Raw genomic sequence first — 16,812 nt, forward strand, 5'->3', positions numbered from 1 at the left:
GTTTACATCCTGTTCAAAAGTGGAGGAGGTCAATGGAGCAGACAGGTGAAATGATCCCTGGCTATTTATGTTAGCAAAGCAATGATGATAAAACACTTTTCAGTCTGTGCACAGGGGCTGTAGTACATTATGAAAAGTATTAATGTATAATTGACTGAAAATTCTCTTAAGATGCATGTTAAAACATGCTTTCAACATGTTTGGGCTCAGTACTTCACCACAAGTGAGTTTTAAAAAGTAAATAAAGCTTGTAATAGTTTTTATCTCCATGTAGCAAAGTCAATGTGATTTTCTCATTTTTTTCTAATCAAAGCAACATATTAAATTTGTCAAGTTATTACTATTTTTAAAAAAATGTTTTACTTTTTTTTTCTATACAAACTGAGAAATAATTTCCTTTGAATTATTAAACTGATTAGTTGCACAAACACTGGTTCTGAGAAAAAGCTTCGTGTCACATGGACTGACCACCATCTGGTATCTCTAAGCAGACTGGATCAGTCCACATTTCCTGCATGTCTTAACTTTGCCTCAGAAATGGCATGTTTCATATCACCCAACATGTTTTCTATCAGATCAAGGTCCAGGAATTAGTCTGACCCCTCCATAACACGAAGCATGTTGGTCTGGAGCAAATGTGTCTCTCTTACTGGTAAGTTTTAATAAGGCTGCATTTCCTGTTCAGCTTAAGATATTGAGTTTTTTTAGGCATTTAAAGCAATCCATGATACATGGCATCTGACAAAATATTAGCATGAACCTAGAGCCGCTGTGCTTCTTAGTGTACTATTACCTCAATTCAATGTTTCAGGGTCTTCTGACAAACTGTCTGCAACCTTGACTTCAACATCTTTCATCACACCATAAAATGTTACATCTTTTACCTTCAGGTCAGTCATTTTCTTTGTTTTAGACACTGAATGCATTTCTTGCTGACAGGTCAGCTTCACTGAGATTATTGTTTTTGATTATTCCTCGATCTGCTGAAACTGGTTTTACGTTTTCTTCCATGTCTGTTTTTTGGCTTCCATAGTAAAATGTTTGTAATCAAACAAAAATGCAACATCACCATCAACATTTGTGCATCAGTTACTGGGGCCCAAATTGACTAGCAAAGTTCTCATGCTGAATCACATTAACTGTCCGCTTTAAATAAATAAAGCTAATTCTGTTGAATGTAAATATATTCATTTATTTGAGAAAAACCCAACAATCATATTCCATTTAATTACAGTTCTATGCAAATTACACTGTGATTTACATAACAAATGTAAAGAAGAAACAAGTAGATAAATCAAGCAGCTAAATCTTTTCAAAGGGATGTGATTAGTTTTATGTTTTGATAGATGAGAGAAAGTCTTTCAGTGAACTTCAAAGTAAACATTAAGCCTTATAAAACATCTAAAATGATAGAAGAAAATGTGGAAATTTAGATTAAATTTGTCAGATTCTGGAATTAAAAATTCACTTAATGTAAAACAAACACTTCACTGAATGCCTTTAGCCTTCAGCTCCTCCTTGACTCTGCTCAGGTAATTCTCATCTGGATATCCATAACTGTGAAAGCAGAAAATACAGAAGCTTTAATCCATGAAACCAAATGCTAAGGCACAGTGAATACAAAGGTGTTAAATTAGGGAACTGTACCACTCTGGTCCTCCATGTGTGGACGTCTTGTGGTGGATGTCATTCCAGGTCACCATGTTCTCTGCTCCACTTGTTCTAGAAGTTCCAACAGTGAAAATCAGCTTCTGGTCAAAAGCTTTTTTCAGGAGTTGCAGAACTTCATTGCCCTCTTCGTTGTCTGGTAGATATGCTGTTCTGGTAGCTCCTCCATAGGACTGACCAGGCTTTGGATGATTTTCCTGCCAGGTAGAAAGAAAAAAAAAATCAGGTTAATGGTAGCTGCATTAAACTAAATGTTAAATTACTGATATATGTGCTTCGACATTACCTTCTGTTTTCCACCTGGAATGTTGTAGGTGATGCAGATATGACCACAATGTGGGAATCCAGGGAGGGATAATGGATATCTACTCCAAGCCATGTTTCCATCAGGTTGGTTTCCCTTCATCACACCAAAAACATCCTTACAAATTGGACAGATGGGGCCACAAGTTTTTACTGCATTTTGAAAACACTCCTCACAAAATGAATGCTTGCACTTCAGTTGTTTCTTATTAGTAAAATCAGACAAACATATTGGGCATTTGTCATCTTTGCTGTCCCCTGTTGCCCCCTCTCCTGCTGATTCTTTATTGTTTTGTGTTGAATGACCATTAACTCCAGCGCCACTGAAACTATCTTTAGAACCACTGAGCCAAGTGGGACCACTGAGCCAAGTGGGACGATAAGGTGGAGGAAGTGACACAGATGATGTCATCATCTTCTGGTACAAACGCAGCAGAGCTCTTACAGCATGGCTCTCCATTGCTGGGTTTCCTCCATGTCCTTTATAGGATGGTTTGACATTAACTTTGCCCTCACTGATGCTGGATTCCTTAAAATCCACATTAAACTTATCTTTGATCACTGTAAGGTGGTTATCATAAGAAGACTTCAGGATTTTCCACTGGTCCTTATATATGGTCAGACCTTCATCAGCAAGATCATCTTTGATTGTCATGTTGATTTTCACCAGGAGATCATCACTGAAGTTTGAAGATGAAGCCAAACGTTGAGACTCTTCATAACCAGAGCTGGTTTTATGTGATGGTTTTAACAATGACTCAAGAACTGTTATTTGGACACTTGGTCCAAAAACTGTCATTTCTTCAGAGGACATGTTGGCTAAAAGTGTGTTTTCCTTGTTCATGATGACTTTTAATGCTCTGTTCAACTGATCTGGATCTGCAGAGCTTGGAGAAAAAACTGAACCATTTAAATCAGACAAGCAGTCCTGGACAACATCTGTGAACTTTGTCTTTGCTTCATTTGGTTTTCTATCATTTGGTTTTCCATCTTTATGCTTGGTTTCAAATTTCACAACAACCTCTGTCTTGATTTCAACTTCATTCTCATCCAGTATGCGCTGTATTTTGTCCTTGTGGATGTGAGTCACGTACAAGAAATGATTCACTGACAGAACACAACTTTCATCCATCGTTTGATTCTCCGCAGGAGTGACTCCTGCTGTAGAATCTGGCTTCTGTTTGTCATCATGTGCTTTGTCCTGTATAAAAAGCAAAATTGCATTTTTAAAGAACAAACAAGATTTATTTTATAATGTATGTGTATGTGTTTAGAATACACACAGGTGGCGGCTCAGAAACAGCATCATTGGTGTTCACTGAAACAGCTGAAGGAGTAGGATTCACTGAAGCATCGTCGGCTGTTTGTGGATCCTGCTTTTGGTTTACAGACAGAATGGTGACTAATCCCTTTACTGATTTCTTTTCTGATTTTTTGCCTTTCATATAAAGTGTTTCACCACTCAGCTTCTCAAGCTCTGTGATTTCTTCAAAATAAACAAAGAAAAAAGAATGCAAAATACATTTAGCTGTCAATAGTTTGCAAAGCCATCATTGTGATATATCAGTGTATTCAAAATAAAGTTCTCATTTTTATGGAGATAGATTAACAAAATGTTGGTAAGTCTAAACATGAATATACACTTCTGTATCATTTCATCAGTTCTCAGTACCTGGAGGAGGTGAAACTTTAATCACAGCCCGCTCATCTGGTAAGATCTCTTGAACTGTGCAGTCTTTCTTAGGTTCATGTTTGTTGAACCAAGTCTGGAGGGTTTTTTCTAGATCTGCCTTCTTTTTGCTTTCGTCCAACCACTTCATCGACAAAGTCAGTATTGCAGCCTGTAATAATTTTTAAAAATGGACCACATGATTATTTAGAGCTATTCACTTCTGTATTTTTTTGAAATACTGAGTCAGAATGGTTTACACTCTTCCTAATATTTAATGAGAAATGTTTATAATTTCTGACCATCTTCTTCCATGTTTCCCCTGATTCCCTGTATTATTCATCTGTGACAATGAGCTCAAAAAGAAAGGTCTCTTTGCCATCACCCTAATCTTTACCTCCCTTCATAGATTCTCCGTCAGATTCAGATCAGGAATCAAGTTAGGTTGCTCCAAAACAGAAATATTACTTTCAGAAGATTATTTCAAACCTAAATCTATTGGTGAGTTTTAATTATGCTGCATTTTCTCTTCAGAAAATCTAAATATACAGTATAAACTTCCTGCCCAGGTGCACCTTTTAACATTTTACTATTGCAGTCATAATGTGGACATTGTATGGTTACTCCATGAACAAAAGAACCGCTCATAATATTTTCCATGTTTTCTAAAAAGAAGACATAATATTTATATTTTTCAACAATTAAATTTCAATGTCTTCCTTTAATCTTGTTAGCTTTCATTTTCTTTTCATTAGCAATAAAATTCAATGTTATATTCATCTGTGCCTTTTTAAATGCCATAATATTCTATTAGTTCTGAATTTTAATGTTTTATGTGTTTTTTACATCTTTGGAATTTTCTTACTGCAAATTATAACTACATTTCCGTAATTTTACATTTTATATCACATTTCAAAAAGCAGACATTTATGCTTTGAATACTGATCACATCTTTGGCCTGCTGGATGGAATCTTGTAGCACTTAATGATTTCACTCGACGTTTATCTGTAGTGGCTGAGATGCTAAAGTTCACAGAGATAGGTTGGGACATTATGTGATTGTAAAGAGAGAAACGTCAGGAAAATATAGATTATAATTGAGGTTGCAATTTTAACAATAGTATCACAATTAGATATTTTTCTGAGTGATTATTATTTTACTATTATTATTTTCATGCTCGTAACTTTGCTTTTATCCTCAGTAAAGCACTTTGTGTTATAATTATCGGTATGAAATCAACTGTAATCAACTAATGTCTGGATCTCTGTATATCTCATGTATTTAATTGTTTCTGTGGCTCCTAAACTTTGATCTCTGTATTAACAAGGGAGTGTATCTGTATCCATTTACAGCTCATAAACTTTTTGGACTTTGCCTCAATATCTGTTGTTCTAATGCAAACCTCCAGCCTGAAAACAAAACCTTGACATTTGCTCACACACTTCCAAGTTTCTTTAGCTGTTACAGATTAAATCAAAACAACGGATAGTCACAAGATATTGTTTGTCATTTTCTCTAAATATATCAGTAAGTCGAAACAGTGGAAAGTGTGGGTTTTATTTTATGAATATCCCAAAACGAAAGCAAACAAACTCGCGAATACATCTTGGGCTATATAATGTTTTATAACGAATTAGTTCAATTACATGAAACAAAATATACACAAAATAAACGAGAGTTGTTGAGAAGACATATTAAATGTCTGTAACTCACCTGAGATGATCCTTTCGACTGATCCTGGTTTTCATAATCCATGTCCTCTTCTGCACTCTCCATTTTGATTGTCTTCTTTCTTTCTTGAAAACAAAACAAATCTGTAAACGACAGAAATGTAGCTCAGGTCACAAACTCGTTTAGTCAGTCAACATCAAACTACGCAGTGAAAAAAGGCTGACGGTTTGTTTTTTTGTTCTGCTTCATTTTGGTTAATAAAAGCAAACCTTAACTGAAACATTTCTCTACGTGTTTGTTAACATTTAGTTAACACGGGCTTTAACGCGGTGTTATTTTCTGAGGACCTTCACAGTTAAAACATAAAATAAACAATTAAACGTTGTGACTCGCTCACCTTCGCCTGTTTGCTCCTAACGACGCTTCCTTGTAAATGAAAGTGAAAGCAGCTGCATGTCAGAAATGGCGTCACTGCGAAGTCCTTGCCGTAAGAAACATTTGATTGACTTGTCAATATTCATCTCATAACCACAATCTAATTCGGCTGTTGTCATGAGATGATTTTATACAGCAATATTGTCGTAGCAACGGGTAGAAATACTTTGTCTAAACTATTAATAGGACATTAACTTAACTAGCCGTTTGACACATAAGAACTTCAGAATCGTTTTTTCAGAACTGAAATCAACTCAGAACTGAGCATCAAATTCTCGCGGGAATTCTCGCGAGGACAGCAGTGTAAATATACCAGTGCACCACTAGATGGCGCTGATTCAGAAATCTTACAAAATAAATGGGATGCAAAAACATGTTAAACCTAACCCACAAGTGAATATAATCTGGATATTATTGACGTATGTTGAGAACTTAAAACATTTATTTGAGTTTATTTGTAGGTTTTGGTTTGTTTCAAATGTTAGTTTTACTCTAATCACGTTATTTAAATCTTCACACACATCTTCACATAATACATCATTTACTGTTTTAATCTTGAAAATCCAAGTATCTCTGTTGTTTTCCTTTTTGTTTGTTCTTAACAGTACCTGGTGGTAATTGGTTAGGTGATATATTATGTCTAGTGTTGGATTCTGTGTTGCAGCTTCTTTTTATAAACTGACTATAGCAGCTTTTGGAGTTACCCAAATGTGTCCACACTTTGCTCAAAAAATTCAAATATGTTTGTTTGACAGCGACTGAAAATAGTGAACTTCCTTGCAAATAAAGACCTTTTATAAACTGGGTCTAGTGACCCATTTTCCTTATGGCTCTTAAAGGTACCATAGTCTTGATACCTTTATCTCTAAAATAAATAATACATTACAAAACCTCTACATTATGATTCAGTATAAATTAAAATTTATTACAGGATTCAGAATTTATGGGGGGAAGAAAATCATATTAGTTTATTAGTTTATGAACATACAACATAATTTCCTACATTGCCTTTAGGAAACAGCAGTGTTTGTACATTCAATGCCAAATGATAAACAATTCCTTAAGTATTCTTTTACTATAAAATCAATTGCTAAGATTATTTTTCATGTGACACCAAGGCATATTTACATGCAAAATTATTCTTTTATAAAATTTGGAAAAGAAAAAAACATTTCTTATTTACAATAAATGTAACCTGATCATTGCCTTTCTACACAATACCAGTAGATTTTTATCTCCCTTCAGTGATCGAGCTGGGATTTCTCCCATTTAACTGGATTTCTCAGAATAAATTTCATCCTGTCCAACAGAAGGAGTTCTGAACAATGTTGTAAATTTTCTATGCTGTTTAAAAATTATAGTCTGGAGGAAGTGAATGAGGCCTTTCAGTTCGTTTTCCCCCCATGCTTCTTATACTGAGCAATTAAATTAACCGGAAGACATTTTAATGGCAGCAAAGACGTCGGTCAGCTCAGCACTTCTTTCTTTGCAGAGGGGAATGCTCATTTACAAGTTTCATAGCGTAGTTTCCTTCATGGTCAAACTGGAGAATTATATACATCATGGCCAAAGCGATTGAGTTAAAGTCATTTACAAGAGTTAAATAATAATAGAATACCCAAAATCTGTGCATTTTATGTATAGTTCTTTACAAGAACCTTACTAAAAAATGAAAGCAAAACTTGAAAATATTTCTGTATTTTTTTTTTTATATTGTTAATTTCAGTAGTAAAATGAACCGTCTCTCCCTCTCAGAGTCACTCTATGCCTTTAGCTTTCAGATCCTCCTTTACCTTTCTCAGGTAATGTGGGTCAGGATATCCAAAACTGAAAGCACATGAAAGACGGACATAAAGTATTAAAACCAAAGGCAACAATAACAGGAAATTAACATTAACGTAGCACAAAAACTTTACTGTCTCCTGAGGCTCCTTCTTTACTTGAAGCTTCAGCATTTTGTTGTGCTGTTGGTGGAGCCAGTGAAGGTTGTTTGGAGTCCTCTTACCTCTCATTCTCACAACTGGATTTCTTTGGCAAGCCACCCAACCCAGTGGTATCACTATGTCGAGTTATGCGTGGGGGACGGGATACAGGCTTCTTTTTCAGCCAGAAATTTTTGAAGGAAGGTTTGGTCCTACATGTTTGTTTGCTGGATTCAACATTCAGATCAGATTCAGCTTTGATGTTAGTACCTTCAACAGAAGTAAGAACCGGTTCCCTGATGTTCTCCACTGCTGGTGATTTTGTCTGTTGGTTGGTTGTCAAGTTTATTCTTAAAGATGTACCATCTGATGTAGATTTGTGCTGTTCTTCTGGTGTGTTTGTCTTCTGCATCGCATTCAGGACTGCACTGAATTCATCTTGGCTTTGCTTTGGACCACTAACAATAACTTCTTCTGATGACATGGTGAGCAAAATCCTGTCCTTGTTTCTCTTGATCACTTTTAATGCATCACTCCACTGATCTGGATCTACAAACTTGAGAGGAATCACTGCCTCGCCTGAATCAGCAGAGTAGATCTGTGAGAGACTAATGAACTCACTGAGAGCTTCATGAGGGTTTCCATCTTCCTGTTCAGCTTCAAATGTCACATGGACCTGTGCCACCATTTTAATGTTATTCTTCCTCTCAATCTGTTTAATTCCTTCCTTGTAGATATGGCTCATGTACCAGAAGTAATTCAGTGGCAGAAGGCAACTTTCTTCAGCTGGACCTTTAACCTTTATAGTAGGAAGAGTGGTGAATGGATTACCCAGTTTCCTGGGGAAGACCTTGTTCTACAATAAAACAAACACAAATGTTTAATGTTCCCACAGCTCACAGTTTGCTAGTTTCTTTTCAATAATATGTCTAATCACTTAGTTTCTGATAATTACGTAAGAGTTTTAAAAGAGAAAAGTACAAAACTGAAAGCAAATTAAAATCGGATAAAAATCAATATTCCACCATTAAAGAACAAACAAGATTTATTTTATAATGTATGTGTATGTGTTTAGAATACACACAGGTGGCGGCTCAGAAACAGCATCATTGGTGTTCACTGAAACAGCTGAAGGAGTAGGATTCACTGAAGCATCGTCGGCTGTTTGTGGTTCCTGCTTTGGTTTTCCCACCATTACAGACAGAATGGTGACTAATCCCTTTACTGATTTCTTTTCTGATTTTTTGCCTTTCATATAAAGTGTTTCACCACTCAGCTTCTCAAGCTCCGTGATTTCTTAAAAATAAACAAAGAAAAAAGAATGCAAAATACATTTAGCTGTCAATAGTTTGCAAAGCCATCATTGTAATATATCAGTGTATTCAAAATAAAGTTTTCATTTTTATGGAGATAGATTAACAGGATGTTGGTGAGTCTATACATGAAAATACACTTCTGTATCATTTCATCAGTTCTCAGTACCTGGAGGAGGTGAAACTTTAATCACAGCCCGCTCATCTGGTAAGATCTCTTGAACTGTGCAGTCTTTCTTAGGTTCAAGTTTGCTGAACCAAGTCTGGAGGGCTTTTTGTAGATCTGCCTTCTTTTTGCTTTCGTCCAACCACTTCATCGACAAAGTCAGTATTGCAGCCTGTAATAATTTTTAAAAATAGACCACATGATTATTTAGAGCTATTCACTTCTGTATTTTTTAAAATACTGAGTCAGAATGGTTTTCACACTTCCCTGTATTATTCATCTGTGACAATGAGCTCCAAAAGAAAGGTCTCTTTGCCATCACCCTAATCTTTACCTCCCTTCATAGATTCTCCATCAGATTCAGATCAGGAATCAAGTTAGGTTGCTCCAAAACAGAAATATTACTTTCAGAAGATTATTTCAAACCTAAATCTATTGGTGAGTTTTAATTTTGCTTCATTTTCTCTTCAGAAAATCTAAATATACAGTATAAACTTCCTGCCCAGGTGCACCTTTTAACATTTTACTATTGCAGTCATAATGTGGACATTGTATGGTTACTGCATGAACACTAGAACCGCTCATAATATTTCCATGTTTTCTAAAAAGAAGACAGAATATTTATATTTTTCAGCAATTAAATTTAAATGAATCTGATTTTTCCACTTGTCCTCCTTTAATCTTGATAGCTTTAACTTTCTTTTCATTTCATCAGCAATAAAATTCAATCTTATATTCATTTGTGCCTTTTTAAATGCCATAATATTCTATTAGTTCTGAATTTTAATGTTTTATGGTTTATTTACATCTTTGGAATTTTCTTACTGCAAATTAAAACTACATTTCCATAATTTTACATTTTATATCACATTTCAAAAAGCAGACTGTTAAGAATTAAAGAGGAATAACTTGATTTAGCTCGTTAATTCATTCCTCTGGTCCCGGATTTCTGAGCCTCAATATGCGCAGGGAGAAAGAGCAATCATACGACATCGGACTTCAGATATCCAGAGTTTTATCCAGAGAAAATCAATGCAAGAAGAATGTTACAATAAGCATCTCATCAAAAAGTCCAAGACATGACAAAACAGAAATAATTGCACGAGTTAAAAGAAAGTAAAGACAGAAAATGCATTTTCTGGAAATTGCAAACTCAGGCAGAAAGCAATTCGAATTCGCTGTTGCAAACGAAAACTTTTATAAGCCTGTGCCTTTCTCTAAATTTAAATATATGCATTAGGAGGTGTGCCTTCCCTTCGTGGGGCCTGTCTTAATGTTACTTTTATTACCTCTGCTAAAGAGTCCCAAAGGCAGATATATGGATTGTCAAACTGGGTCTTTGCCGTTCCAGGCGTCTCCTGCAAACTCTCCCTTGTGTAAATTTCCGACCTATGTATGTTTTGGTTTTCTGCCTCAATGATTGAACTAGAACGTGTTTGTGTTTTACTGAAACAAAATCTAATGCTAAAGACTAACTATAAGTTTGGATCTAAAACTAACTAATTCAAAACATGCTTAAAGAAATATATTTAATTCTAGTATGGATAAAATTATTTATAAAAAGTTTTAAGATCCTAGTGAACTTTTGAACCACACTAAGGAATTTGTTAATTGCCTGGCAGACAGACTCCGTGTCTATAGATCAGTTAAGGAGTCTAGGTCTCTTTTTCTGTAGAATACTCCCTATAGAATTTATGTAAGTTTAGAGAGTGAGCAGTTGTTTAATTTTGGATCTTTACCTAAGTTTGTCTTAACGTAAAGGTTAGCCTGTGTACTATTGTGCTAATTTAAAATTATATTTCAACAAGACAGTTATGCTTTGAATACTGATCACATCTTAGGCCTGCTGGATGGATTCTTGTAGCACTTAATGATTTCACTTGACGTTTATCTGTAGTGGCTGAGATGCTAAAGTTCACAGAGATAGGTTGGGACATTATGTGATTGTAAAGAGAGAAACGTCAGGAAAATGTAGATTATAATTGAGGTTGCAATTTTAACAATAGTATCACAATTAGATATTTTTGCATATAATGTGCAGCCTTTTCTGAGTGCTTATTATTTTACTATTATTATTTTCATGCTCGTAACTTTGCTTTTATCCTCAGTAAAGCACTTTGTGTTATAATTATCGGTATGAAAAGTCCTCTATAAATAAACTGGAATCAACTAATGTCTGGATCTCTGTATATCTCATGTATTTAATTGTTTCTGTGGCTCCTAAACTTTGATCTCTGTATTAACAAGGGAGTGTATCTGTATCCATTTACAGCTCATAAACTTTTTGGACTTTGCCTCAGTATCTGTTGTTCTAATGCAAACCTCCAGCCTGACAACAAAACCTTGACATTTGCTCACACACTTCCACGTTTCTTTAGCTGTTACAGATTATATCACAACAACGATGAACACAAGATATTGTTTGTCATTTTCTCTAAATATATCAGTAAGTCGAAACAGTGGACAGTGTGAGTTTTATTTTATGAATCTCCTAAAACGAAAGCAAATAAACTCCCGAATACATCTTGGACTACATAATGTTTTATAACGAATGTGAAGAAGTTTTATTTGTATTAAATGATGTTCCTTTATGTGTCATATAAATGTAATGTTTTTTGAATCACAGTCAAGGTGTTTTTCTGTGCAGCTGGAAAAGGTGTACAAACTAATGAAACATGATGTGTCTACTGAAGTAAGGTTCCCAGGGTTGTTGAACTTCCCCAGACAGTTATTTGGGAACTTGCTGGTTTTCCCGTGGCCTTCCCTCTATGGAGATAGAGTGTTTAGTTTTTACATCCCATAGACATTACAGTGATTGAGCATACAAGGTTTTGTATGTTTTCCCTTGTTTCTTTTGTTTGGTCTTCGAAGATTGAGTCTCCGCCTCGGCAGTAAAGAGAGATGAATAAAGTAACTATGCAACTCTGGGTTCCTCAGAGCGGATCCTAATTTGTGCCTAATGCAGTGTATTTCTTGCTCTCCATCTGCAGATGTATTAAAGATTGTTTTTGCTCCCTGACTTTTGTCTGGACTTCAGTCTCTGAATTGTGCGCTTCACAGAATTAGTTCAATTACATGAAACAAAATATACACAAAATAAACAAGAGTTGTTGAGAAGACATATTAAATGTCTGTAACTCACCTGAGATGATCCTTTCGACTGATCCTGGTTTTCATAATCAAATTCCTCTTCTGCACTCTCCATTTTGATTGTCTTCTTTCTTTCTTGAAAACAAAACAAACCTGTAAACGACAGAAATGTAGCTCAGGTCACAAACTCGTTTAGTCAGTCAACATCAAACTACGCAGTGAAAAAAGGCTGACGGTTTGTTTTTTTGTTCTGCTTCATTTTGGTTAATAAAAGCAAACCTGAACTGAAACATTTCTCTACGTTTTAGTTAAGATTTAGTTAACACGGGCTTTAACGCGATGTTATTTTCTGAGGAACTTCACAGTTAAAACATAAAATAAACAATTAAACGTTGTGACTCGCTCACCTTCACCTGTTTGCTCCTAATGACGCTTCCTTGTAAATGAAAGTGAAAGCAGCTGCATGTCAGAAATGGGATCACTCCAAAAGCTTTAAATTTAGCTTTTTGCAATTTAAATAAGGGGTTTCACAAATCACAAACTGTTTTTTAGAATATTTGCAATGGTACTGCAGTGAAGATATTAGCACAGAAACCCACAACTGCAAAGACAAAGAGATGTAACCATTAAATGGGTCAATCAATCAATCCAATTTGTGTTGCACATTTCAGTAACAAGTCATTTCAAAATGGTTTACATAATAAAAACACAAAAAGTCATTAAAAAAATCACAGTAACATAAATTGTAACTTTGTTCCCACAGATCTGAGAAACAACACTTCTATGAATCTACTAAAGAGCAATTCAAAGCTAATCAAGTCTGTATAAAGACTATTACATGTTTACGACATGTTTTTCATTCTAAATGTTGTGTAATTCAATTAGGTTTTTTCAAAATAAATATATGCTACCTACCGAGAACAGCAACAGTCAAAATACTTCTCTTGTTGATGAATGGACACTGTCCCTTTAAAATAAATAAACTAAATTATGTGTTAATTAAAAATTTACTTGGAAAATACCCAAATACATTTGATGGCAGTTTTTATGTACATTTCACCTGTGATAAATGTACATAAAAAAATCAAACAGGTTGGTAAAACCTACAATTATGTGATTTGTTCAGTTGCATTTTAATAAGAACAACTAATCAGCTTTTAGTCACCCTCAAATTATTATTTATCATAAAACTTTTCTTAATGAAAAGGAAAAAAAATACACAAATCCAATTAATCAGATTCTAAGAAAATATTCCTTTAATTGCTTTTTAAAAATGTTGTTAATACAAAGATTTCAGTGAATGCCTTTAGCTTTCAGCTGCTCCTTGACTCTGCTCAGGTAGTTCTCATCAGGATACCCAAAGCTGTGAAAGCAAAATTTAAAAGGATTAATTCATGAAGCTGAAGTCTGACAGCGAATACAAAGGAAACAAAACGAGGAAACGTACCACTCTGGTCCTCCTAAAATAGACGTCTTGTGATTGATGTCATTCCAGATCACCATGTTATCCTTCCCGGTTGTCATTGAAGTTCCAACAGTGAAAATCAGCTTCTGGTCAAAAGCTTTTTTCAGGAGTCGCAGAACTTCATTGCCCTCTTCGTTGTCTGGTAGATATGCTGTTCTTTTAGTTCCTCCATAGTACTGACCAGGCTCTGGATGATTTTCCTGCCAGGTAGAAAGAAAACAAATCAGGTTAATGGTAGCTGTATTAAACTAAATGTTAAATTATTGATATAGATTATATGTGCTTAGACATTACCGTCTGTTTTCCACTTGGAATGTCATAGGTGATTAATATATGGCCACATTCTGGGAATCCAGGGAGGGATAATGGAAACTTATTCCAACTCATTGTTCCATCAGGTTGGTTTCCCTTCATCAGACCAAAAACATCCTTGCATATCGGACAGATGGGTCCACATGTTTTGATTGCATTTTGCAGGCACACGTCACAAAATTCATGCGTACACTGCAGCTGCTTCTTATTAGTAAAATCAAACAAACAAATTGAACATTTGTCATCTTTACTGTCCTTTAAAACCTGCCTGGTTGATGTTTCAATGAAATTCTCTATTTCTGGTCTAGAGTCCCTTCCCCTTTTCTTTCCCAAGGATTTACTGGTTGAGTTTTTTGGTGAGCCACTAATAGCAGTGGCACCGTAGGACTTGTTCTAGAGCAAAGGCAGAAAATAATTTTCTAAACCGCTGTTGTCTTGTTTGTTGCTAGAGCTAACCTCCAAACCACATTTATCTTTGGTGTTGAAATCTTCAGGAGATGCCTTGACCACCTTCCTGCTGTTTTTTTCTGCTGGTATTCTTGCATTAGCATATGGATTTTTGTCGGTCATGTTTATCCTCCTCAGTGATGGAGGATAAACAGGTTTGTGCTGGTCGGCCGGTGTGTTTGTCTTCTGCATCGCATTCAGGACTGCACTGAATTCATCTTGGCTTTGCTTTGGACCACTAACAATAACTTCTTCTGATGACATGGTGAGCAAAATCTTGTCCTTGTTTCTCTTGATGACTTTTAATGCATCACTCCACTGATCTGGATCTACAAACTTGAGAGGAATCACTGCCTCGCCTGAATCAGCAGAGTAGATCTGTGAGAGATCGATGAACTCACTGAGAGCTTCATGAGGGTTTCCATCTTCCTGTTCAGCTTCAAATGTCACATGGACCTGTGCCACCATTTTAATTTTATTCTTCCTCTCAATCTGTTTAATTCCTTCTTTGTAGATGTGGCTTATGTACCAAAAATGATTCAGCGGCAGAAGGCAACTTTTTTGAGCTGCTCCTTCAGTTTTTCTAGAATGAAATGTTTCTGCTGTGGAGGTGCAGGGATCAGTCTGTTTGACCGGGAGGACCATGTTCTAAAAAAAACAAAAAAAAAAAACAACAGAAAACCTGTAAATAAGTCAATGAGTAAATCAATCAATTCAGTGATAGTTAGGAGGGTTGTCTGACCATACATACAACTGGAAGCTATGACAGAATATTTGTTCTTGGTTAACATACTATCAGTGATGATGTCACCAGGAAGAGGTTCAATCTATACATATATGAAACTGGCTTATGAAACTGAGCACAACTTTTTAGAAGCAATCCAATTTAGAATAACTATCCAATTTAGATAGAGATAACTAAATTGGATAGTTATCTCTATCCAATATTAAAATTCGGCTGATGGCCTAAAACATTTACTCAAGTATGTCAAAAAGAAAACAAAAATGATTATGGTAGATCAGCAAATGCTTTTTTTTACAGCACTTTACTCTATTTAGGTTCTTGACGTATGAGGTTGAAGAGGAATCAGTGAGTTGAATTCATGAATTCCAATTATCAATAACAAAACACAGCCGATCCATTGTTCATACAACAGTTTCTAGTTTTCTTTGGTAGCCTTTATCTAAACTATGCCCTAAAGAACGCATTCCCTTGTGAGTCATTTCCTTTAACCTTAGCCCTGCATGCGTGTTCTCTGTATATGAGCATGCAAATACCAAAAAGAGTTTGAGAAAAACACAGAATTATCTATTCACAACAGACGCCACAGTTCACAGAAAATGGTGGGGAAATTGTGTGATTGTAAAGTGAAAAAAAGTGTCAGAAAAATGTTATATATGTTATTAATATGTATCGTTATTGCAATTTATTTTTAGCAAAAGTATCACAGTTAAATATTTTCCTGAAATTTACAAGTACTTTTAGAGAATGTTTAAAAATAAATGTTATTAAATAGAAGTTGTGCTACTACTTCATCATCTTATTTAGAAGAAAATTACTTATGTATTCCAGACATAAAAATGTTTAATTAGACGTATGAAATGTCAGTTACACACCTGAGTGTAATAGTCCATGAACTCTTCTTCTTCCATGAAAGTAGACATTGTGAAGGTCTGATTCCTTTCTTCAAAACAAAACAGATATTTAACGACAGACATTTCAGCTCATGTAACAAGCATATTTAATTTTGTTTACTTCACTTCTATGAAACTAGAATATTATGACAAATAAAAACGTCCAAAGCACTTACCTTTACCTGTTCGCTGCAAACGTTGACGCTTCCTTGTAAATGAAACTGAAAGCAGCTGAAGGTCTGTTAGAAACAGGAACTAAAATCTGCATGGGACGCCTGGAGACTCAGTTGGCAGAGTGCATTCTGCGTGCAGAGACTGTAGTCCAGAGTCCTCTACACACTTACCCTGGACTCAAGTCATCTCTGACCAGGACATATGAACAACATGCATCTTACTATCTGAGAGCTGACGGCGCCTTCAAGAGTTTTGTAGCTCATTCTCCCTTAGACAGAGTCTTGCCTGCTTCAATTTGAGAGATGTACCCTAAAACCTTTGGCTGCAATGCCAGTCTCCTGCATGGCTGCAGAGTGTTGACCCAGAACCCAGAGGCATTTGATGTTGCACAACTGGGTCACATATCCATGTTCAAAATTCCAGAGCAAAGGTTTAATTTCAATGTTCATATTTAGTTGCAGGCACCAGTCAGTGATTTTTCTCACTGTGGAGAAAATGTTACTTGCATTAATGTATTTGACAATGTGGAATATCTATTCAG

General features: G+C 35.5%; 2 pseudogenes; both read right to left on the reverse strand.

Moving 5' to 3' along the window:
• Positions 1-1,042: 1,042 nt before the first annotated feature.
• Positions 1,043-12,902, reverse strand: LOC129358518 (uncharacterized; annotated as a pseudogene).
• A 112-nt stretch (positions 12,903-13,014) lies between these two features.
• Positions 13,015-16,724, reverse strand: LOC129358519 (uncharacterized; annotated as a pseudogene).
• Positions 16,725-16,812: the final 88 nt, after the last annotated feature.

Source organism: Poeciliopsis prolifica, unplaced genomic scaffold (genome assembly GCF_027474105.1).
Source record: "Poeciliopsis prolifica strain line A6 unplaced genomic scaffold, Auburn_PproV2 SCAFFOLD003, whole genome shotgun sequence".
Classification (NCBI taxonomy): Eukaryota; Metazoa; Chordata; class Actinopteri; order Cyprinodontiformes; family Poeciliidae; genus Poeciliopsis; species Poeciliopsis prolifica.